This window comes from Dermacentor variabilis, chromosome 4 (assembly GCF_050947875.1).
Source record: "Dermacentor variabilis isolate Ectoservices chromosome 4, ASM5094787v1, whole genome shotgun sequence".
In the NCBI taxonomy this organism is placed as follows: domain Eukaryota; kingdom Metazoa; phylum Arthropoda; class Arachnida; order Ixodida; family Ixodidae; genus Dermacentor; species Dermacentor variabilis.
This window is the reverse complement of record NC_134571.1, coordinates 238,813,999-238,838,378: the sequence shown is the minus strand read 5'-3', so window position 1 is coordinate 238,838,378 and position 24,380 is coordinate 238,813,999.

Here is a 24,380-nt window from a genome sequence, read left to right as displayed (position 1 = left end):
ACGTGTTAAGCACGCGCATGCTGCTCTTTTTAGCAAACGCGCATGGATTTGTGCCAAACCACTTGTTGAGCGTGCACATGCATCTTTTGGTAGACGCGGAGGTTGTTTTCTGCAAAACCAGAAGTTATGCATGCATATGCTGTTTTTGGCAGAGCGCGCACGTGGATTTCTTCCAAACGACGTGCTAAGCACGCCTATGCTGCTCTTTTTAGCACCCGCGCATGGATTTGTGCCAAACCACTCGATAAGCATGCACATGCATCTTTTGATAGACGCGGAGGTTGTTTTCTGCCAAACCACAAGATATGCATTCACATGCTGCTCTTGGCAGAGCGGGCACGTGGATTTCTGCTAAACTACGTGCTAAGCACGCCCATGCTGCTCTTTTTAGCACCCGCCCACGGATTTGGGCCAAACCACTTCTTAAACATGCACATGCATCTTTTGGTAGGCGCGGACGTTGTTTTCTGCCAAACCACAAGTTATGCATGCATATGCTGTTTTTGGCAGAGCGCGGACGTGGATTTCTGCCAAACGACGTGCTAAGCACGCCCGTGCTGCTCTTATTAGCACCCGCGCATGGATTTGTGCCAAACCACACGTTAAGCATGCACATGCATCTTTTGGTAGACGCGGAGGTTGTTTTCTGCAAAACCACAAGTTATGCATGCACATGCTGCTTTAGGCAGAGCGCGCACGTGTCTGCCAAACGACGTGTTAAGCACGCGCATGCTGCTCTTTTAAGCACCCACGCATGTATTTGTGCCAAACCACTTGTTGAGCGTGCACATGCATCTTTTGGTAGACGCGGAAGTTGTTTTCTGCAAAACCAGAAGTTATGCATGCATATGAAAGTTTTGGCAGAGCGCTCATGTGGATTTCTGTCAAACGACGTGCTAAGCACGCCAATGCTGCTATTTTTAGCACCCGCACATGGATTTGTGGCAAACCACTTGTTAAGCATGCACATGCATCTTTTGGTAGACGCGGACGTTGTTTTCTGCCAAACCACAAGTTATGAATGCACATGCTCCTTCTGGCAGAGCGCGCACGTGAATTTCTGCCAAACTACGTGCTAAGCACGCCCATGCTGCTCTTTTTAGCACCCGCGCATGGATTTGTGCCAAACCACTTGTTAAGCATGCACATGCATCTTTTGGTAGACGCGGACGTTGTTTTCTGCCAAACCACAAGATATGCATTCACATGCTGCTCTTGGCAGAGCGGGCACGTGGATTTCTGCTAAACTACGTGCTAAGCACGCCCATGCTGCTCTTTTTAGCACCCGCCCACGGATTTGGGCCAAACCACTTCTTAAGCATGCACATGCATTTTTGGTAGGCGCGGACGTTGTTTTCTGCCAAACCACAAGTTATCTATGCACATGCTGTTTTTGGCAGAGCGCGCACGTGGATTTCTGCCAAACGACGTGCTAAGCACGCCCATGCTGCCCTTTTTAGCATCCGCGCATGGATTTGTGCCAAACCACTCATTAAGCATGCACATGCATCTTTTGGTAGACGCGGAGGTTGTTTTCTGCAAAACCCCAAGTTATGCATGCACATGCAGCTTTAGGCAGAGCGCGCACGTGGATTTCTGCCAAACGACTTGCTAAGCACGCCAAAGCTGCTCTTTTTAGCACCCGCGCATGGATTTGTGGCAAACCACTTCTTAAGCATGCACATGCATTTTTGGTAGGCGCGGACGTTGTTTTCTGCCAAACCACAAGTTATCTATTCGCATGCTGTTTTTGGCAGAGCGCGCACGTGGATTTCTGCCAAACGACGTGCTAAGCACGCCCATGCTGCTCTTATTAGCACCCGCGCATGGATATGTGCCAAACCACTCGTTAAGCATGCACATGCATCTTTTGGTAGACGCGGAGGTTGTTTTCTGCAAAACCACAAGTTATGCATGCACATGCTGCTTTAGGCAGAGCGCGCACGTGTCTGCCCAACGACGTGTTAAGCACGCCCATGCTGCTCTTTTTAGCACCCGCGCATGCATTTGTGCCAAACCACTTGTTAAGAATGCACATGCATCTTTTCGTAGACGCGGACGTTGTTTTCGGCCAAGCCACAAGATATGCATGCACATGCTGCTCTTGGCAGAGCGGGCACGTGGATTTCTGCCAAACTACGTGCTAAGCACGCCCATGCTGCTCTTTTTAGCACCCGCCCACGGATTTGGGCCAAACCACTTGTTAAACATACTCATGCATCTTTTCGCAGACGCGGACTTTGTTGTCTGCCAAACCACAAGTTATGGATGCATATGCTGGTTTTGGCAGAGCGCACTCGTTGATTTCTCCCAAACGACGTGCTAAGCGCGCCCATGCAGCTCGTTTTAGCACCCGCACATGGATTTGTGCCAAACAACTTGTTAAGCATGCACATGCATCTTTTGGTAGACGCGGACGTTGTTTTCTGCCAAACCACAAGTTATCTATGCACATGCTGTTTTTGGCAGAGCGCGCACGTGGATTTCTGCCAAACGACTTGCTAAGCACGCCAAAGCTGCTCTTTTTAGCACCCGCGCATGGATTTGTGCCAAACCACTTCTTAAGCATGCACATGCATTTTTGGTAGGCGCGGACGTTGTTTTCTGCCAAACCACAAGTTATCTATTCACATGCTGTTTTTGGCAGAGCGCGCACGTGGATTTCTGCCAAACGACGTGCTAAGCACGCCCATGCTGCTCTTATTAGCACCCGCGCATGGATTTGTGCCAAACCACTTGTTAAGCATGCACATGCATCTTTTGGTAGACGCGGACGTTGTTTTCTGCCAAACCACAAGATATGAATGCACGTGCTGCTTTAGGCAGAGCGCGCACGTGTCTGCCCAACGACGTGTTAAGCACGCGCATGCTGCTCTTTTAGGCACCCGCGCATGGATTTGTGCCAAACCACTTGTTGAGCGTGCACATGCATCTTTTGGTAGACGCGGAGGTTGTTTTCTGCAAAACCAGAAGTTATGCATGCATATGATACTTTTGGCAGAGCGCTCATGTGGATTTCTGCCAAACGACGTGCTAAGCACGCCCATGCTGCTCTTTTTAGCACCCGCGCATGCATTTGTGCCAAACCACTTGTTAAGAATGCACATGCATCTTTTGGTAGACGCGGAGGTTGTTTTCTGCAAAACCAGAAGTTATGCATGCACATGCTGCTTTTGGCAGAGCGCGCACGAGGATTTCTGCCAAACGACGTGCTAAGCAAGCCAATGCTGCTATTTTTAGCACCCGCGCATAGATTTGTGCCAAACCACTTGTTAAGCATGCACATGCATCTTTTGGTAGACGCGGACGTTGTTTTCTGCCAAACCACAAGATATGAATGCACGTGCTCCTTCTGGCAGAGCGCGCGCGAGGATTGTTGCCAAACGACGTGCTAAGCACGCCCATGCTGCTCTTTTTAGCACCCGCGCATGGATTTGTGCCAAAGAACTTGTTAAGCATGCACATGCATCTTTTGGTAGACGCGGACGTTGTTTTCTGCAAAGCACAAGTTATGCATGCACATGCTGCTTTTGGCAGAGCGCGCACGTGGATTTCTGCCAAACGACGTGCTAAGCACGCCAAAGCTGCTCTTTTTAGCACCCGCGCATCCATTTGTGCCAAACCACTTGTTAAGCATGCACTTGCATATTTTGGTAGACGCGGACGTTGTTTTCTGCCAAACCACAAGTTATCCATGCACATGCTGTTTTTGGCAGAGCGCGCACGTGGATTTCTGCCAAACGACGTGCTAAGCACGCCCATGCTGCCCTTTGCAGCACCCGCGCATGGAATTGTGCCAAACCACTAATTAGGCATGCACATGCATCTTTTGGTAGACGCGGAGGTTGTTTTCTGCAAAACCACAAGTTATGCATGCACATGCTGCTTTAGGCAGAGCGGGCACGTGGATTTCTGCCAAACGACGTGTTAAGCACGCACATGCTGCTCTTTTTAGCACCCGCGCATGGATTTGTGCCAAACCACTTGTTGAGCGTGCACATGCATCTTTTGGTAGACGCGGAGGTTGTTTTCTGCAAAACCACAAGTTATGCATGCTCATGCTGCTTTAGGCAGAGCGCGCATGTGTCTGCCAAACGACGTGTTAAGCACGCGCATGCTGCTCTTTTAAGCACCCGCGCATGGATTTGTGCCAAACCACTTGTTGAGCGTGCACATGCATCTTTTGGTAGTCGCGGAGGTTGTTTTCTGCAAAACCAGAAGTTATGCATGCATATGATACTTTTGGCAGAGCGCTCATGTGGATTTCTGCCAAACGACGTGCTAAGCACGCCCATGCTGCTCTTTTTAGCACCCGTGCATGCATTTGCGCCAAACCACTTGTTAAGAATGCACATGCATCTTTTGGTAGACTCGGAGGTTGTTTTCTGCAAAACCACAATTTATGCATGCACATGCTGCTTTAGGCAAAGCGCGCACGCGAATTTCTGCCAAACGACGTGTTAACCCCGCCCATACAGCTCTTTTTAGCACCCGCACATGGATTTGTGCCAAACCACTTGTTAAGGATGCACATGCATCTTTTGGTAGACGCGGACGTTGTTTTCTGCCAAACCACAAGTTATGAATGCACATGCTCCTTCTGGCAGAGCGCGCACGTGAATTTCTGCCAAACTACGTGCTAAGCACGCCCATGCTGCTCTGTTTAGCACCCGCGCATGGATTTGTGCCAAACCACTTGTTAAGCATGCACATGCATCTTTTGGTAGACGCGGACGTTGTTTTCTGCCAAACCACAAGATATGCATTCACATGCTGCTCTTGGCAGAGCGGGCACGTGGATTTCTGCTAAACTACGTGCTAAGCACGCCCATGCTGCTCTTTTTAGCACCCGCCCACGGATTTGGGCCAAACCACTTCTTAAACATGCACATGCATCTTTTGGTAGGCGGGGACGTTGTTTTCTGCCAAACCACAAGTTATCCATGCACATGCTGTTTTTGGCAGAGCGCGCACGTGGATTTCTGCCAAACGACGTGCTAAGCACGCCCATGCTGCCCTTTTTAGCACCCGCGCATGGATTTGTGCCAAACCGCTCATTAAGCATGCACATGCATCTTTTGGTAGACGCGGAGGTTGTTTTCTGCAAAACCACAAGTTATGCATGCACATGCTGCTTTAGGCAGAGCGCGCACGTGGATTTCTGCCAAACGACGTGCTAAGCACGCCCATGCTGCTCTTTTTAGCACCCGCGCATGGATTTGTGCCAAACCACTTGCTAAGGATGCATATGCATCTTTTGGCAGACGCGGACGTTGTTTTCTGCCAAACCACAAGTTATGCATGCACATGCTCCTTTTGGCAGAGCGCGCACGATGATTTCTGCCAAACGACGTGGTAAGCACGCCCATGCTGCTCTTTTTAGCACCCGCGCATGGATTTGCGCCAAACAACTTGTTAAGCATGCACATGCATCTTTTGGTATACGCGGACGTTGTTTTCTGCCAAACCACGAGTTATGCATGCACATGCTGCTTTTGGCAGAGCGCGCACGTGGATTTCTGCCAAACGACTTGCTTATCACGCCAAAGCTGCTCTTTTTAGCACCCACGCATGGATTTGTGCCAAACCACTTCTTAAGCATGCACATGCATCTTTTGGTAGGCGCGGACGTTGTTTTCTGCCAAACCACAAGTTATCTATTCACATGCTGTTTTTGGCAGAGCGCGCACGTGGATTTCTGCCAAACGACGTGCTAAGCACGCCCATGCTGGTCTTTTTAGCACCCGCGCATGGATTTGTGTCAAACCACTCGTTAAGCATGCACATGCATCTTTTGGTAGACGCGGAGGTTGTTTTCTGCAAAACCACAAGTTATGCATGCACATGCTGCTTTAGGCAGAGCGCGCACGTGGATTTCTGCCAAACGACGTGTTAAGCACGCGCATGCTGCTCTTTTTAGCAAACGCGCATGGATTTGTGCCAAACCACTTGTTGAGCGTGCACATGCATCTTTTGGTAGACGCGGAGGTTGTTTTCTGCAAAACCAGAAGTTATGCATGCATATGCTGTTTTTGGCAGAGCGCGCACGTGGATTTCTTCCAAACGACGTGCTAAGCACGCCTATGCTGCTCTTTTTAGCACCCGCGCATGGATTTGTGCCAAACCACTCGATAAGCATGCACATGCATCTTTTGATAGACGCGGAGGTTGTTTTCTGCCAAACCACAAGATATGCATTCACATGCTGCTCTTGGCAGAGCGGGCACGTGGATTTCTGCTAAACTACGTGCTAAGCACGCCCATGCTGCTCTTTTTAGCACCCGCCCACGGATTTGGGCCAAACCACTTCTTAAACATGCACATGCATATTTTGGTAGGCGCGGACGTTGTTTTCTGCCAAACCACAAGTTATGCATGCATATGCTGTTTTTGGCAGAGCGCGGACGTGGATTTCTGCCAAACGAAGTGCTAAGCACGCCCGTGCTGCTCTTATTAGCACCCGCGCATGGATTTGTGCCAAACCACACGTTAAGCATGCACATGCATCTTTTGGTAGACGCGGAGGTTGTTTTCTGCAAAACCACAAGTTATGCATGCACATGCTGCTTTAGGCAGAGCGCGCACGTGTCTGCCAAACGACGTGTTAAGCACGCGCATGCTGCTCTTTTAAGCACCCACGCATGGATTTGTGCCAAACCACTTGTTGAGCGTGCACATGCATCTTTTGGTAGACGCGGAAGTTGTTTTCTGCAAAACCAGAAGTTATGCATGCATATGAAAGTTTTGGCAGAGCGCTCATGTGGATTTCTGTCAAACGACGTGCTAAGCACGCCAATGCTGCTATTTTTAGCACCCGCACATGGATTTGTGGCAAACCACTTGTTAAGCATGCACATGCATCTTTTGGTAGACGCGGACGTTGTTTTCTGCCAAACCACAAGTTATGAATGCACATGCTCCTTCTGGCAGAGCGCGCACGTGAATTTCTGCCAAACTACGTGCTAAGCACGCCCATGCTGCTCTTTTTAGCACCCGCGCATGGATTTGTGCCAAACCACTTGTTAAGCATGCACATGCATCTTTTGGTAGACGCGGACGTTGTTTTCTGCCAAACCACAAGATATGCATTCACATGCTGCTCTTGGCAGAGCGGGCACGTGGATTTCTGCTAAACTACGTGCTAAGCACGCCCATGCTGCTCTTTTTAGCACCCGCCCACGGATTTGGGCCAAACCACTTCTTAAGCATGCACATGCATTTTTGGTAGGCGCGGACGTTGTTTTCTGCCAAACCACAAGTTATCTATGCACATGCTGTTTTTGGCAGAGCGCGCACGTGGATTTCTGCCAAACGACGTGCTAAGCACGCCCATGCTGCCCTTTTTAGCATCCGCGCATGGATTTGTGCCAAACCACTCATTAAGCATGCACATGCATCTTTTGGTAGACGCGGAGGTTGTTTTCTGCAAAACCCCAAGTTATGCATGCACATGCAGCTTTAGGCAGAGCGCGCACGTGGATTTCTGCCAAACGACTTGCTAAGCACGCCAAAGCTGCTCTTTTTAGCACCCGCGCATGGATTTGTGGCAAACCACTTCTTAAGCATGCACATGCATTTTTGGTAGGCGCGGACGTTGTTTTCTGCCAAACCACAAGTTATCTATTCGCATGCTGTTTTTGGCAGAGCGCGCACGTGGATTTCTGCCAAACGACGTGCTAAGCACGCCCATGCTGCTCTTATTAGCACCCGCGCATGGATATGTGCCAAACCACTCGTTAAGCATGCACATGCATCTTTTGGTAGACGCGGAGGTTGTTTTCTGCAAAACCACAAGTTATGCATGCACATGCTGCTTTAGGCAGAGCGCGCACGTGTCTGCCCAACGACGTGTTAAGCACGCGCATGCTGCTCTTTTAAGCACCCGCGCATGGATTTGTGCCAAACCACTTGTTGAGCGTGCACATGCATCTTTTGGTAGACGCGGAGGTTGTTTTCTGCAAAACCAGAAGTTATGCATGCATATGATACTTTTGGCAGAGCGCTCATGTGGATTTCTGCCAAACGACGTGCTAAGCACGCCCATGCTGCTCTTTTTAGCACCCGCGCATGCATTTGTGCCAAACCACTTGTTAAGAATGCACATGCATCTTTTCGTAGACGCGGACGTTGTTTTCGGCCAAGCCACAAGATATGCATGCACATGCTGCTCTTGGCAGAGCGGGCACGTGGATTTCTGCCAAACTACGTGCTAAGCACGCCCATGCTGCTCTTTTTAGCACCCGCCCACGGATTTGGGCCAAACCACTTGTTAAACATACTCATGCATCTTTTCGCAGACGCGGACTTTGTTGTCTGCCAAACCACAAGTTATGCATGCACATGCTGCTTTTGGCAGAGCGCGCACGTGGATTTCTGCCAAACGACGTGCTAAGCACGCCAAAGCTGCTCTTTTTAGCACCCGCGCATCCATTTGTGCCAAACCACTTGTTAAGCATGCACTTGCATATTTTGGTAGACGCGGACGTTGTTTTCTGCCAAACCACAAGTTATCCATGCACATGCTGTTTTTGGCAGAGCGCGCACGTGGATTTCTGCCAAACGACGTGCTAAGCACGCCCATGCTGCCCTTTGTAGCACCCGCGCATGGAATTGTGCCAAACCACTAATTAGGCATGCACATGCATCTTTTGGTAGACGCGGAGGTTGTTTTCTGCAAAACCACAAGTTATGCATGCACATGCTGCTTTAGGCAGAGCGGGCACGTGGATTTCTGCCAAACGACGTGTTAAGCACGCACATGCTGCTCTTTTTAGCACCCGCGCATGGATTTGTGCCAAACCACTTGTTGAGCGTGCACATGCATCTTTTGGTAGACGCGGAGGTTGTTTTCTGCAAAACCACAAGTTATGCATGCTCATGCTGCTTTAGGCAGAGCGCGCATGTGTCTGCCAAACGACGTGTTAAGCACGCGCATGCTGCTCTTTTAAGCACCCGCGCATGGATTTGTGCCAAACCACTTGTTGAGCGTGCACATGCATCTTTTGGTAGTCGCGGAGGTTGTTTTCTGCAAAACCAGAAGTTATGCATGCATATGATACTTTTGGCAGAGCGCTCATGTGGATTTCTGCCAAACGACGTGCTAAGCACGCCCATGCTGCTCTTTTTAGCACCCGTGCATGCATTTGCGCCAAACCACTTGTTAAGAATGCACATGCATCTTTTGGTAGACTCGGAGGTTGTTTTCTGCAAAACCACAATTTATGCATGCACATGCTGCTTTAGGCAAAGCGCGCACGCGAATTTCTGCCAAACGACGTGTTAACCCCGCCCATACAGCTCTTTTTAGCACCCGCACATGGATTTGTGCCAAACCACTTGTTAAGCATGCACATGCATCTTTTGGTAGACGCGGAGGTTGTTTTCTGCAAAACCACAAGTTATGCATGCACATGCTGCTTTAGGCAGAGCGCGCACGTGGATTTCTGCCAAACGACGTGTTAAGCACGCGCATGCTGCTCTTTTTAGCACCCGCGCATGGATTTGTGCCAAACCACTTGTTGAGCGTGCACATGCATCTTTTGGTAGACGCGGAGGTTGTTTTCTGCAAAACCAGAAGTTATGCATGCATATGCTGTTTTTGGCAGAGCGCGCACGTGGATTTCTGCCAAACGACGTGCTGAGCGCCCCCATGCTGCTCTTTTTAGCACCCGCGCATGGATTTGTGCCAAACCACTTCTTAAGCATGCACATGCATTTTTGGTAGACGCGGACGTTGTTTTCTGCCAAACCACAAGCTACCCATGCACATGCTGTTTTTGGCAGAGCGCGCACGTGGATTTCTGCCAAACGACGTGCTGAGCGCCCCCATGCTGCTCTTTTTAGCACCCGCGCATGGATTTGTGCCAAACCACTTCTTAAGCATGCACATGCATTTTTGGTAGACGCGGACGTTGTTTTCTGCCAAACCACAAGCTACCCATGCACATGCTGTTTTTGGCAGAGCGCGCACGTGGATTTCTGCCAAACGACGTGCTAAGCACGCCCATGCTGCTCTTTTTAGCACCCGCGCATGGATTTGTGCCAAACACTCGTTAAGCATGCACATGCATGTTTTGGTAGACGCGGAGGTTGTTTTCTGCACAACCACAATTTATGCATGCACATGCTGCTTTAGGCAGAGCGGGCACGTGGATCTCAGCCAAACGACGTGTTAAGCACGCCCATACAGCTCTTTTTAGTACCCGCACATGGATTTGTGCCAAACCACTTGTTAAGCATGCACATGCATCTTTTGGTAGACGCGGAGGTTGTTTTCTGCAAAACCACAAGTTATGCATGCACATGCTGCTTTAGGCAGAGCGCGCACGTGGATTTCTGCCAAACGACGTGTTAAGCACGCGCATGCTGCTCTTTTTAGCACCCGCGCATGGATTTGTGCCAAACCACTTGTTGAGCGTGCACATGCATCTTTTGGTAGACGCGGAGGTTGTTTTCTGCAAAACCAGAAGTTATGCATGCATATGCTGTTTTTGGCAGAGCACGCACGTGGATTTCTGCCAAACGACGTGCTAAGCACGCCCATGCTGCTCTTTTTAGCACCCGTGCATGGATTTGTGCAAACCACTCGTTAAGCATGCACATGCATCTTTTGGTAGACGCGGAGGTTGTTTTCTGCAAAACCACAAGTTATGCATGCACATGCTGCTTTAGGCAGAGCGCGCACGTGTCTGCCAAACGACGTGTTAAGCACGCGCATGCTGCTCTTTTAAGCACCCGCGCATGGATTTGTGCCAAACCACTTGTTGAGCGTGCACATGCATCTTTTGGTAGTCGCGGAGGTTGTTTTCTGCAAAACCAGAAGTTATGCATGCATATGATACTTTTGGCAGAGCGCTCATGTGGATTTCTGCCAAACGACGTGCTAAGCACGCCCATGCTGCTCTTTTTAGCACCCGTGCATGCATTTGCGCCAAACCACTTGTTAAGAATGCACATGCATCTTTTGGTAGACGCGGAGGTTGTTTTCTGCAAAACCACAATTTATGCATGCACATGCTGCTTTAGGCAAAGCGCGCACGCGGATTTCTGCCAAACGACGTGTTAACCCCGCCCATACAGCTCTTTTTAGCACCCGCACATGGATTTGTGCCAAACCACTTGTTAAGGATGCATATGCATCTTTTGCCAGACGCGGACGTTGTTTTTTGCCAAACCACAAGTTATGAATGCACATGCTCCTTTTGGCAGAGCGCGCACGTGGATTTCTGCCAAACGACGTGCTGAGCGCCCCCATGCTGCTCTTTTTAGCACCCGCGCATGGATTTGTGCCAAACCACTTCTTAAGCATGCACATGCATTTTTGGTAGGCGCGGACGTTGTTTTCTGCCAAACCACAAGTTATCTATTCACATGCTGTTTTTGGCAGAGCGCGCACGTGGATTTCTGCCAAACGACGTGCTAAGCACGCCCATGCTGCTCTTATTAGCACCCGCGCATGGATTTGTGCCAAACAACTCGTTAAGCATGCACATGCATCTTTTGGTAGACGCGGAGGTTGTTTTCTGCAAAACCACAAGTTATGCATGCACATGCTGCTTTAGGCAGAGCGCGCACGTGTCTGCCCAACGACGTGTTAAGCACGCGCATGCTGCTCTTTTAAGCACCCGCGCATGGATTTGTGCCAAACCACTTGTTGAGCGTGCACATGCATCTTTTGGTAGACGCGGAGGTTGTTTTCTGCAAAACCAGAAGTTATGCATGCATATGATACTTTTGGCAGAGCGCTCATGTGGATTTCTGCCAAACGACGTGCTAAGCACGCCCATGCTGCTCTTTTTAGCACCCGCGCATGCATTTGTGCCAAACCACTTGTTAAGAATGCACATGCATCTTTTCGTAGACGCGGACGTTGTTTTCGGCCAAGCCACAAGATATGCATGCACATGCTGCTCTTGGCAGAGCGGGCACGTGGATTTCTGCCAAACTACGTGCTAAGCACGCCCATGCTGCTCTTTTTAGCACCCGCCCACGGATTTGGGCCAAACCACTTGTTAAGCATACTCATGCATCTTTTCGCAGACGCAGACTTTGTTGTCTGCCAAACCACAAGTTATGGATGCATATGCTGGTTTTGGCAGAGCGCACTCGTGGATTTCTCCCAAACGACGTGCTAAGCGCGCCCATGCAGCTCGTTTTAGCACCCGCACATGGATTTGTGCCAAACAACTTGTTAAGCATGCACATGCATCTTTTGGTAGACGCGGACGTTGTTTTCTGCCAAACCACAAGTTATCTATGCACATGCTGTTTTTGGCAGAGCGCGCACGTGGATTTCTGCCAAACGACTTGCTAAGCACGCCAAAGCTGCTCTTTTTAGCACCCGCGCATGGATTTGTGGCAAACCACTTCTTAAGCATGCACATGCATTTTTGCTAGGCGCGGACGTTGTTTTCTGCCAAACCACAAGTTATCTATTCACATCCTGTTTTTGGCAGAGCGCGCACGTGGATTTCTGCCAAACGACGTGCTAAGCACGCCCATGCTGCTCTTATTAGCACCCGCGCATGGATTTGTGCCAAACCACTTGTTAAGCATGCACATGCATCTTTTGGTAGACGCGGACGTTGTTTTCTGCCAAACCACAAGATATGAATGCACGTGCTGCTTTAGGCAGAGCGCGCACGTGTCTGCCCAACGACGTGTTAAGCACGCGCATGCTGCTCTTTTAGGCACCCGCGCATGGATTTGTGCCAAACCACTTGTTGAGCGTGCACATGCATCTTTTGGTAGACGCGGAGGTTGTTTTCTGCAAAACCAGAAGTTATGCATGCATATGATACTTTTGGCAGAGCGCTCATGTGGATTTCTGCCAAACGACGTGCTAAGCACGCCCATGCTGCTCTTTTTAGCACCCGCGCATGCATTTGTGCCAAACCACTTGTTAAGAATGCACATGCATCTTTTGGTAGACGCGGACGTTGTTTTCTGCAAAGCACAAGTTATGCATGCACATGCTGCTTTTGGCAGAGCGCGCACGTGGATTTCTGCCAAACGACGTGCTAAGCACGCCAAAGCTGCTCTTTTTAGCACCCGCGCATCCATTTGTGCCAAACCACTTGTTAAGCATGCACTTGCATATTTTGGTAGACGCGGACGTTGTTTTCTGCCAAACCACAAGTTATCCATGCACATGCTGTTTTTGGCAGAGCGCGCACGTGGATTTCTGCCAAACGACGTGCTAAGCACGCCCATGCTGCCCTTTGTAGCACCCGCGCATGGAATTGTGCCAAACCACTAATTAGGCATGCACATGCATCTTTTGGTAGACGCGGAGGTTGTTTTCTGCAAAACCACAAGTTATGCATGCACATGCTGCTTTAGGCAGAGCGGGCACGTGGATTTCCGCCAAACGACGTGTTAAGCACGCACATGCTGCTCTTTTTAGCACCCGCGCATGGATTTGTGCCAAACCACTTGTTGAGCGTGCACATGCATCTTTTGGTAGACGCGGAGGTTGTTTTCTGCAAAACCACAAGTTATGCATGCTCATGCTGCTTTAGGCAGAGCGCGCATGTGTCTGCCAAACGACGTGTTAAGCACGCGCATGCTGCTCTTTTAAGCACCCGCGCATGGATTTGTGCCAAACCACTTGTTGAGCGTGCACATGCATCTTTTGGTAGTCGCGGAGGTTGTTTTCTGCAAAACCAGAAGTTATGCATGCATATGATACTTTTGGCAGAGCGCTCATGTGGATTTCTGCCAAACGACGTGCTAAGCACGCCCATGCTGCTCTTTTTAGCACCCGTGCATGCATTTGCGCCAAACCACTTGTTAAGAATGCACATGCATCTTTTGGTAGACGCGGAGGTTGTTTTCTGCAAAACCACAATTTATGCATGCACATGCTGCTTTAGGCAAAGCGCGCACGCGGATTTCTGCCAAACGACGTGTTAACCCCGCCCATACAGCTCTTTTTAGCACCCGCACATGGATTTGTGCCAAACCACTTGTTAAGGATGCATATGCATCTTTTGCCAGACGCGGACGTTGTTTTTTGCCAAACCACAAGTTATGAATGCACATGCTCCTTTTGGCAGAGCGCGCACGTGGATTTCTGCCAAACGACGTGCTGAGCGCCCCCATGCTGCTCTTTTTAGCACCCGCGCATGGATTTGTGCCAAACCACTTCTTAAGCATGCACATGCATTTTTGGTAGACGCGGACGTTGTTTTCTGCCAAACCACAAGCTACCCATGCACATGCTGTTTTTGGCAGAGCGCGCACGTGGATTTCTGCCAAACGACGTGCTAAGCACGCCCATGCTGCTCTTTTTAGCACCCGCGCATGGATTTGTGCCAAACACTCGTTAAGCATGCACATGCATGTTTTGGCAGACGCGGAGGTTGTTTTCTGCACAACCACAATTTATGCATGCACATGCTGCTTTAGGCAGAGCGGGCACGTGGATTTCAGCCAAACGACGTGTTAAGCACGCCCATACAGCTCTTTTTAGTACCCGCACATGGATTTGTGCCAAACCACTTGTTAAGCATGCACATGCATCTTTTGGTAGACGCGGACGTTGTTTTCTGCCAAACCACAAGTTATGAATGCACATGCTCCTTCTGGCAGAGCGCGCGCGAGGATTGTTGCCAAACGACGTGCTAAGCACGCCCATGCTGCTCTTTTTAGCACCCGCGCATCCATTTGTGCCAAACCACTTGTTAAGCATGCACTTGCATATTTTGGTAGACGCGGACGTTGTTTTCTGCCAAACCACAAGATATGCATGCACATGCTGCTTTTGGCAGAGCGCGCACGTGGATTTCTGCCAAACTACGTGCTAAGCACGCCCATGCTGCTCTTTTTAGCACCCGCGCATGGATTTGTGCCAAAGAACTTGTTAAGCATGCACATGCATCTTTTGGTAGACGCGGACGTTGTTTTCTGCCAAACCACAAGTTATGCATGCACATGCTGCTTTTGGCAGAGCGCGCACGTGGATTTCTGCCAAGCGACTTGCTAAGCACGCCTAAGCTGCTCTTTTTAGCACCCGCGCATGGATTTGTGCCAAACCACTTCTTAAGCATGCACATGCATCTTTTGGTAGGCGCGGACGTTGTTTTCTGCCAAACCACAAGTTATCCATGCACATGCTGTTTTTGGCAGAGCGCGCACGTGGATTTCTGCTAAACGACGTGCTAAGCACGCCCATGCTGCCCTTTGTAGCACCCGCGCATGGATTTGTGCCAAACCACTCATTAAGCATGCACATGCATCTTATGGTAGACGCGGAGGTTGTTTTCTGCAAAACCACAAGTTATGCATGCACATGCTGCTTTAGGCAGAGCGCGCACGTGGATTTCTGCCAAACGACGTGTTAAGCACGCGCATGCTGCTCTTTTTAGCACCCGCGCATGGATTTGTGCCAAACCACTTGTTGAGCGTGCACATGCATCTTTTGGTAGACGCGGAGGTTGTTTTCTGCAAAACCAGAAGTTATGCATGCATATGCTGTTTTTGGCAGAGCACGCACGTGGATTTCTGCCAAACGACGTGCTAAGCACGCCCATGCTGCTCTTTTTAGCACCCGTGCATGGATTTGTGCAAACCACTCGTTAAGCATGCACATGCATCTTTTGGTAGACGCGGAGGTTGTTTTCTGCAAAACCACAAGTTATGCATGCACATGCTGCTTTAGGCAGAGCGCGCACGTGTCTGCCAAACGACGTGTTAAGCACGCGCATGCTGCTCTTTTAAGCACCCGCGCATGGATTTGTGCCAAACCACTTGTTGAGCGTGCACATGCATCTTTTGGTAGTCGCGGAGGTTGTTTTCTGCAAAACCAGAAGTTATGCATGCATATGATACTTTTGGCAGAGCGCTCATGTGGATTTCTGCCAAACGACGTGCTAAGCACGCCCATGCTGCTCTTTTTAGCACCCGTGCATGCATTTGCGCCAAACCACTTGTTAAGAATGCACATGCATCTTTTGGTAGACGCGGAGGTTGTTTTCTGCAAAACCACAATTTATGCATGCACATGCTGCTTTAGGCAAAGCGCGCATGCGGATTTCTGCCAAACGACGTGTTAACCCCGCCAATACAGCTCTTTTTAGCACCCGCACATGGATTTGTGCCAAACCACTTGTTAAGGATGCATATGCATCTTTTGCCAGACGCGGACGTTGTTTTTTGCCAAACCACAAGTTATGAATGCACATGCTCCTTTTGGCAGAGCGCGCACGTGGATTTCTGCCAAACGACGTGCTGAGCGCCCCCATGCTGCTCTTTTTAGCACCCGCGCATGGATTTGTGCCAAACCACTTCTTAAGCATGCACATGCATTTTTGGTAGACGCGGACGTTGTTTTCTGCCAAACCACAAGCTACCCATGCACATGCTGTTTTTGGCAGAGCGCGCACGTGGATTTCTGCCAAACGACGTGCTAAGCACGCCCATGCTGCTCTTTTTAGCACCCGCGCATGGATTTGTGCCAAACACTCGTTAAGCATGCACATGCATGTTTTGGTAGACGCGGAGGTTGTTTTCTGCACAACCACAATTTATGCATGCACATGCTGCTTTAGGCAGAGCGGGCACGTGGATTTCAGCCAAACGACGTGTTAAGCACGCCCATACAGCTCTTTTTAGTACCCGCACATGGATTTGTGCCAAACCACTTGTTAAGCATGCACATGCATCTTTTGGTAGACGCGGACGTTGTTTTCTGCCAAACCACAAGTTATGAATGCACATGCTCCTTCTGGCAGAGCGCGCGCGAGGATTGTTGCCAAACGACGTCCTAAGCACGCCCATGCTGCTCTTTTTAGCACCCGCGCATCCATTTGTGCCAAACCACTTGTTAAGCATGCACTTGCATATTTTGGTAGACGCGGACGTTGTTTTCTGCCAAACCACATGATATGCATGCACATGCTGCTTTTGGCAGAGCGCGCACGTGGATTTCTGCCAAACTACGTGCTAAGCACGCCCATGCTGCTCTTTTTAGCACCCGCGCATGGATTTGTGCCAAAGAACTTGTTAAGCATGCACATGCATCTTTTGGTAGACGCGGACGTTGTTTTCTGCCAAACCACAAGTTATGCATGCACATGCTGCTTTTGGCAGAGCGCGCACGTGGATTTCTGCCAAGCGACTTGCTAAGCACGCCTAAGCTGCTCTTTTTAGCACCCGCGCATGGATTTGTGCCAAACCACTTCTTAAGCATGCACATGCATCTTTTGGTAGGCGCGGACGTTGTTTTCTGCCAAACCACAAGTTATCCATGCACATGCTGTTTTTGGCAGAGCGCGCACGTGGATTTCTGCTAAACGACGTGCTAAGCACGCCCATGCTGCCCTTTGTAGCACCCGCGCATGGATTTGTGCCAAACCACTCATTAAGCATGCACATGCATCTTTTGGTAGACGCGGAGGTTGTTTTCTGCAAAACCACAAGTTATGCATGCACATGCTGCTTTAGGCAGAGCGCGCACGTGGATTTCTGCCAAACGACGTGTTAAGCACGCGCATGCTGCTCTTTTTAGCACCCGCGCATGGATTTGTGCCAAACCACTTGTTGAGCGTGCACATGCATCTTTTGGTAGACGCGGAGGTTGTTTTCTGCAAAACCAGAAGTTATGCATGCATATGCTGTTTTTGGCAGAGCACGCACGTGGATTTCTGCCAAACGACGTGCTAAGCACGCCCATGCTGCTCTTTTTAGCACCCGTGCATGGATTTGTGCAAACCACTCGTTAAGCATGCACATGCATCTTTTGGTAGACGCGGAGGTTGTTTTCTGCAAAACCACAAGTTATGCATGCACATGCTGCTTTAGGCAGAGCGCGCACGTGTCTGCCAAACGACGTGTTAAGCACGCGCATGCTGCTATTTTTAGCACCCGCGCATAGATTTGTGCCAAACCACTTGTTAAGCATGCACATGCATCTTTTGGTAGACGCGGACGTTGTTTTCTGCCAAACCACAAGTTATGCATGCACATGCTGCTTTTGGCAGAGCGCGCACGTGGATTTCTGCCAAACGACTTGCTAAGCACGCCAAAGCTGCTCTTTTTAGGACCCGCGCATGGATTTGTGCCAAACCACTTGTTGAGCGTGCACATGCATCTTTTGGTAGACGCGGAGGTTGTTTTCTGCAAAACCAGAAGCTATGCATGCATATGCTGTTTTTGGCAGAGCGCGCACGTGGATTTCTGCCAAACGACGTGCTAAGCACGCCCATGCTGCTCTTTTTAGCACCCGCGCATGGATTTGTGCCAAAGCACTACTTAAGCATGCAGATGCATCTTTTGGTGGACGCGGACGTTGTTTTCTGCCAAACCACAAGATGTGCATGCACATGCTTCTTTTAGCAGAGGGCGCTCGTGGATTTCTGCCAAACGACGTGCTAAGCATGCCCATGCTGCTCTTTTTAGCACCCGCGCATGGATTTGTGCCAAACACTCGTTAAGCATGCACATGCATCTTTTGGTAGACGCGGATGTTGTTTTCTGCACAACCACAATTTATGCATGCACATGCTGCTTTAGGCAGAGCGCGCACGTGGATTTCAGCCAAACGACGTGTTAAGCACGCCCATACAGCTCTTTTTAGTACCCGCACATGGATTTGTGCCAAGCCAATTCTTAAGCATGCAGACGCATCTTTTGGTAGACGCGGACGTTGTTTTCTGCCAAACCACAAGCTACCCATGCACATGCTGTTTTTGGCAGAGCGCGCACGTGGATTTCTCCCAAACGACGTGCTAAGCACGCCCATACACCTCTTTTTAGCACCCGCACATGGATTTGGACCAAACCACTTGTTAAGCATGCATATGCATCTTTTGGCCTACGCGGACGTTGTTTTCTGCCAAACCACAAGTTATGAATGCACATGCTCCTTTTGGCATACTGCGCACGAGGATTTCTGCCAAACGACGTGTTAAGCACGCCCATGCTGCTCTTTTTAGCACCCGCGCATGGATTTGTGTCAAACCACTTGTTCAGAATGCACATGCATCTTTTCGTAGACGCGGACGTTGTTTTCTGCCAAACCACAAGTTATGCGTGCACATGCTGCTATTGGCCGAGCGCGCACGTGGATTTCTGCCAAACGACGTGCTAAGCACGCCAAAGCTGCTCTTTTTAGCACCCGCGCATGAATTTGTGCCAAGCCACTTCTTGAGCGTGCACATGCATCTCTTGGTAGGCGCGGACGTTGTTTTCTGCCAAACCACAAGATCTGCATGCAGATGCTGCTTTTGGCAGAGCGCGCACGTGGATTTCTGCCAAACGACTTGCTAAGCACGCCAACCCTGTTCTTTTGAGCACCCGCGCATGGATTTGTGCCAAACAACTTCTTAAGCATGCACTTGCATCTTTTGGTAGACGCGGACGCTGTTTTCTGCCAAACCACAAGTTATCCATGCACATGCTGCTTTTGGCAGAGCGCGCACGTGCATTTCTGCCAAACGACGTGTTAAGCACGCGCATGCTGCTCTTTTTAGGACCCGCGCATGGATTTGTGCCAAACCACTTGTTAAGCATGCACATGCATCTATTGGCAGACGCGGACGTTGTTTTTTGCCAAACCACAAGTTATGAATGCACATGCTCCTTTTGGCATAGCGCGCACGTGGATTTCTGCCAAACGACGTGCTAAGCGCCCCCATGCTGCTCTTTTTAGCACGCGCGCATGGATTTGTGCAAAACCACTTGTCAAACATGCACATGCATCAATCCGTAGACGCGGAGGTTGTTTTCTGCAAAACCACAAGTTATGCAGGCACATGCAGCTTTTGGCAGATCGCGCAAGTGGATTTCTGCCAAATGACGTGCCAAGCTCGCCCATGCTTCTCTTTTCAGCACCCGCGCACCGATTTTTGGTTAACCACTTGTTAAGCATGCACATGCATCTTTTGGTAGACGCGCACGTTGTTTTCTGCCAAACCACAAGGTATGCAGGGACATGCTGCTTTTCGCAGAGCGCGCATGTGGATTTCTGCCAAACGACGTGCTAACACCCATGCTGCTCTTTTTAGCACCCGCGCATGCATTTGTGCCAAACCACTTGTTAGCATGCACATGCATCTTTTGGCAGACGGGGACGTTGTTTTCTGCCAAACCACAAGTTATGCATGCACATGCTGCTTTTGGCAGAGCGCGCACATGGATTTCTGCCAAACGACTTGCTAAGGACGCCAAAGCTGCTCTTTTTAGCACCCGCGCATGGATTTGTGCCAAACCACTTCTTAAGCATGCACATGCATCTTTTGGTAGGCGCGGACGTTGTTTTCTGCCAAACCACAAGTTATCGATGCACATGCTGTTTTTGGCAGAGCGCTCACATGGATTTCTGCCAAACGACTTGCTAAGCACGCCAACCCTGTTCTTTTTAGCACCCGCGCATGGATTTGTGCCAAACAACTTCTTAAGCATGCACTTGCATCTTTTGGTAGACGCGGACGCTGTTTTCTGCCAAACCACAAGTTATCCATGCACATGCTGCTTTTGGCAGAGCGCGCACGTGCATTTCTGCCAAACGACGTGTTAAGCACGCGCATGCTGCTCTTTTTAGCACCCGCGCATGGATTTGTGCCAAACCACTTGTTGAGCGTGCACATGCATCTTTTGGTAGACGCGGAGGTTGTTTTCTGCAAAACCAGAAGTTATGCATGCATATGCTACTTTTGGCAGAGCGCTCATGTGGAGGTCTGCCAAACGACGTGCTAAGCACGCCCATGCTGCTCTTTTTAGCTCCCGCGCATGCATTTGTGCCAAACCACTTGTTAAGACTGCACATGCATCTTTTGGTAGACGCGGAGGTTGTTTTCTGCAAAACCAGAAGTTATGCATGCATATGCTGCTTTTGGCAGAGCGCGCATGTGGATTTCTGCCAGACGACGTGCTAAGCACGCCCATGCTGCACTTTTTAGCACCCGCGCATGCATTTGTGCCAAATCACTTGTTAAAAATGCACATGCATCTTTTGGTAGACGCGGACGTTGTTTTCTGCAAAACCACAAGTTACGCGTGCACATGCTGCTTTTGGCAGAGCGCGCGCGTGGATTTCTGCCAAACGACGTGCTAAGCACGCCAAAGCTGCTCTTTTTAGCACCCGCGCATGAATTTCTGCCAAACCACTTCTTAAGCATGCACATGCATTTTTTTGGTAGACGCGGACGTTGTTTTCTTCCAGAGCACAAGTTATCCATGCACATGCTGCTTTTGGCAGAGCGCGCATGTGGATTTCTGCCAAACGACGTGCTAAGCACGCCCATGCTGCTCTTTTTAGCACCCGCACATGGATTTGGGCCAAACCAATTGTTAAGCATGCATATGCATCTTTTCGAAGACGCGGACGTTGTTGTCTGCCAAACCAAAAGTTATGCATGCACATGCTGGTTCTGGCAGAGCGCACTCGTGGATTTCTCCCAAGCGACATGCTAAGCACGCCCATACAGCTCTTTTTAGCAACCGCACATGGATTTGTACCAAAGCACTTGTTAAGCATGCATATGCATCTTTTGGCAGACGCGGACGTTGTTTTCTGCCGAAGCACAAGTTATGAATGCACATGCTCCTTTTGGCATACCGCGCACGAGGATTTCTTCCAAACGACGTGCTAAGCACGCCCATGCTTCTCTTTTTAGCACCGCGTATGGATTTGTGCCAAATAACTTGTTAAGCATGCATATGCATCTTTTGGTAGACGCGGTCGTTGTTTTCTGCCAAACACAAGTTATGCAAGCACATGCCGCTTTTGGCAGAGCGCGCACGTGGATTTCTGCCAAACGACGTGCTAAGCACGCCCATGCTACTCTTTTTAGCACCCGCGCATGCATTTGTGCCAAACACTCGTTATGCATGCACATGCATTTTTTGGTAGACGCGGAGGTTGTTTTCTGCAAAACCACAATTTATGCATGCACATGCTGCTTTAGGCAGAGCGCGCACGTGGATTTCTGCCAAACGACTTGTTAAGCACGCCCATGCTGCTCTTTTTAGCACCCGCGCATGGATTTGTGCCAAACCACTTGTTAAGCATGCACATGCATCTATTGGCAGACGCGGACGTTGTTTTTTGCCAAACCACAAGTTATGAATGCACATGCTCCTTTTGGCATAGCGCGCACGTGGATTTCTGCCAAACGACGTGCTAAGCGCCCCCATGCTGCTCTTTTTAGCACGCGCGCATGGATTTGTGCAAAACCACTTGTCAAACATGCACATGCATCAATCCGTAGACGCGGAGGTTGTTTTCTGCAAAACCACAAGTTACGCAGGCACATGCAGCTTTTGGCAGATCGCGCAAGTGGATTTCTGCCAAATGACGTGCCAAGCACGCCCATGCTTCTCTTTTCAGCACCCGCGCACCGATTTTTGGTTAACCACTTGTTAAGCATGCACATGCATCTTTTGGTAGACGCGCACGTTGTTTTCTGCCAAACCACAAGGTATGCAGGGACATGCTGCTTTTCGCAGAGCGCGCATGTGGATTTCTGCCAAACGACGTGCTAACACCCATGCTGCTCTTTTTAGCACCCGCGCATGCATTTGTGCCAAACCACTTGTTAGCATGCATATGCATCTTTTGGCAGACGCGGGTCATTGTTTTCTGCCAAACCACAAGTTATGAATGCACATGCTCCTTTTGGCCGAGCGCGCACAAGGATTTCTGCCAAACGACGTGCTAAGCACGCCCATGCTGCTCTTTTCACCACACGCGCATGGATTTGTGCCATGCCACTTGCTAAGCATGCACATGCATCTTTTGGCAGACGGGGACGTTGTTTTCTGCCAAACCACAAGTTATGCATGCACATGCTGCTTTTGGCAGAGCGCGCACATGGATTTCTGCCAAACGACTTGCTAAGGACGCCAAAGCTGCTCTTTTTAGCACCCGCGCATGGATTTGTGCCAAACCACTTCTTAAGCATGCACATGCATCTTTTGGTAGGCGCGGACGTTGTTTTCTGCCAAACCACAAGTTATCGATGCACATGCTGTTTTTGGCAGAGCGCTCACATGGATTTCTGCCAAACGACTTGCTAAGCAAGCCAACCCTGTTCTTTTTAGCACCCGCGCATGGGTTTGTGCCAAACGACTTCTTAAGCATGCACTTGCATCTTTTGGTAGACGCGGACGCTGTTTTCTGCCAAACCACAAGTTATCCATGCACATGCTGCTTTTGGCAGAGCGCGCACGTGCATTTCTGCCAAACGACGTGTTAAGCACGCGCATGCTGCTCTTTTTAGCACCCGCGCATGGATTTGTGCCAAACCACTTGTTGAGCGTGCACATGCATCTTTTGGTAGACGCGGAGGTTGTTTTCTGCAAAACCAGAAGTTATGCATGCATATGCTACTTTTGGCAGAGCGCTCATGTGGAGGTCTGCCAAACGACGTGCTAAGCACGCCCATGCTGCTCGTTTTAGCTCCCGCGCATGCATTTGTGCCAAACCACTTGTTAAGACTGCACATGCATCTTTTGGTAGACGCGGAGGTTGTTTTCTGCAAAACCAGAAGTTATGCATGCATATGCTGCTTTTGGCAGAGCGCGCATGTGGATTTCTGCCAAACGACGTGCTAAGCACGCCCATGCTGCACTTTTTAGCACCCGCGCATGCATTTGTGCCAAATCACTTGTTAAAAATGCACATGCATCTTTTGGTAGACGCGGACGTTGTTTTCTGCAAAACCACAAGTTACGCGTGCACATGCTGCTTTTGGCAGAGCGCGCGCGTGGATTTCTGCCAAACGACGTGCTAAGCACGCCAAAGCTGCTCTTTTTAGCACCCGCGCATGAATTTCTGCCAAACCACTTCTTACGCATGCACATGCATTTTTTTGGTAGACGCGGACGTTGTTTTCTTCCAGAGCACAAGTTATCCATGCACATGCTGCTTTTGGCAGAGCGCGCATGTGGATTTCTGCCAAACGACGTGCTAAGCACGCCCATGCTGCTCTTTTTAGCACCCGCACATGGATTTGGGCCAAACCAATTGTTAAGCATGCATATGCATCTTTTCGCAGACGCGGACGTTGTTGTCTGCCAAACCAAAAGTTATGCATGCACATGCTGGTTCTGGCAGAGCGCACTCGTGGATTTCTCCCAAGCGACATGCTAAGCACGCCCATACAGCTCTTTTGAGCAACCGCACATGGATTTGTACCAAAGCACTTGCTAAGCATGCATATGCTTCTTTTGGCAGACGCGGACGTTGTTTTCTGCCGAAGCACAAGTTATGAATGCACATGCTCCTTTTGGCATACCGCGCACGAGGATTTCTTCCAAACGACGTGCTAAGCACGCCCATGCTTCTCTTTTTAGCACCCGCGTATGGATTTGTGCCAAATAACTTGTTAAGCATGCATATGCATCTTTTGGTAGACGCGGTCGTTGTTTTCTGCCAA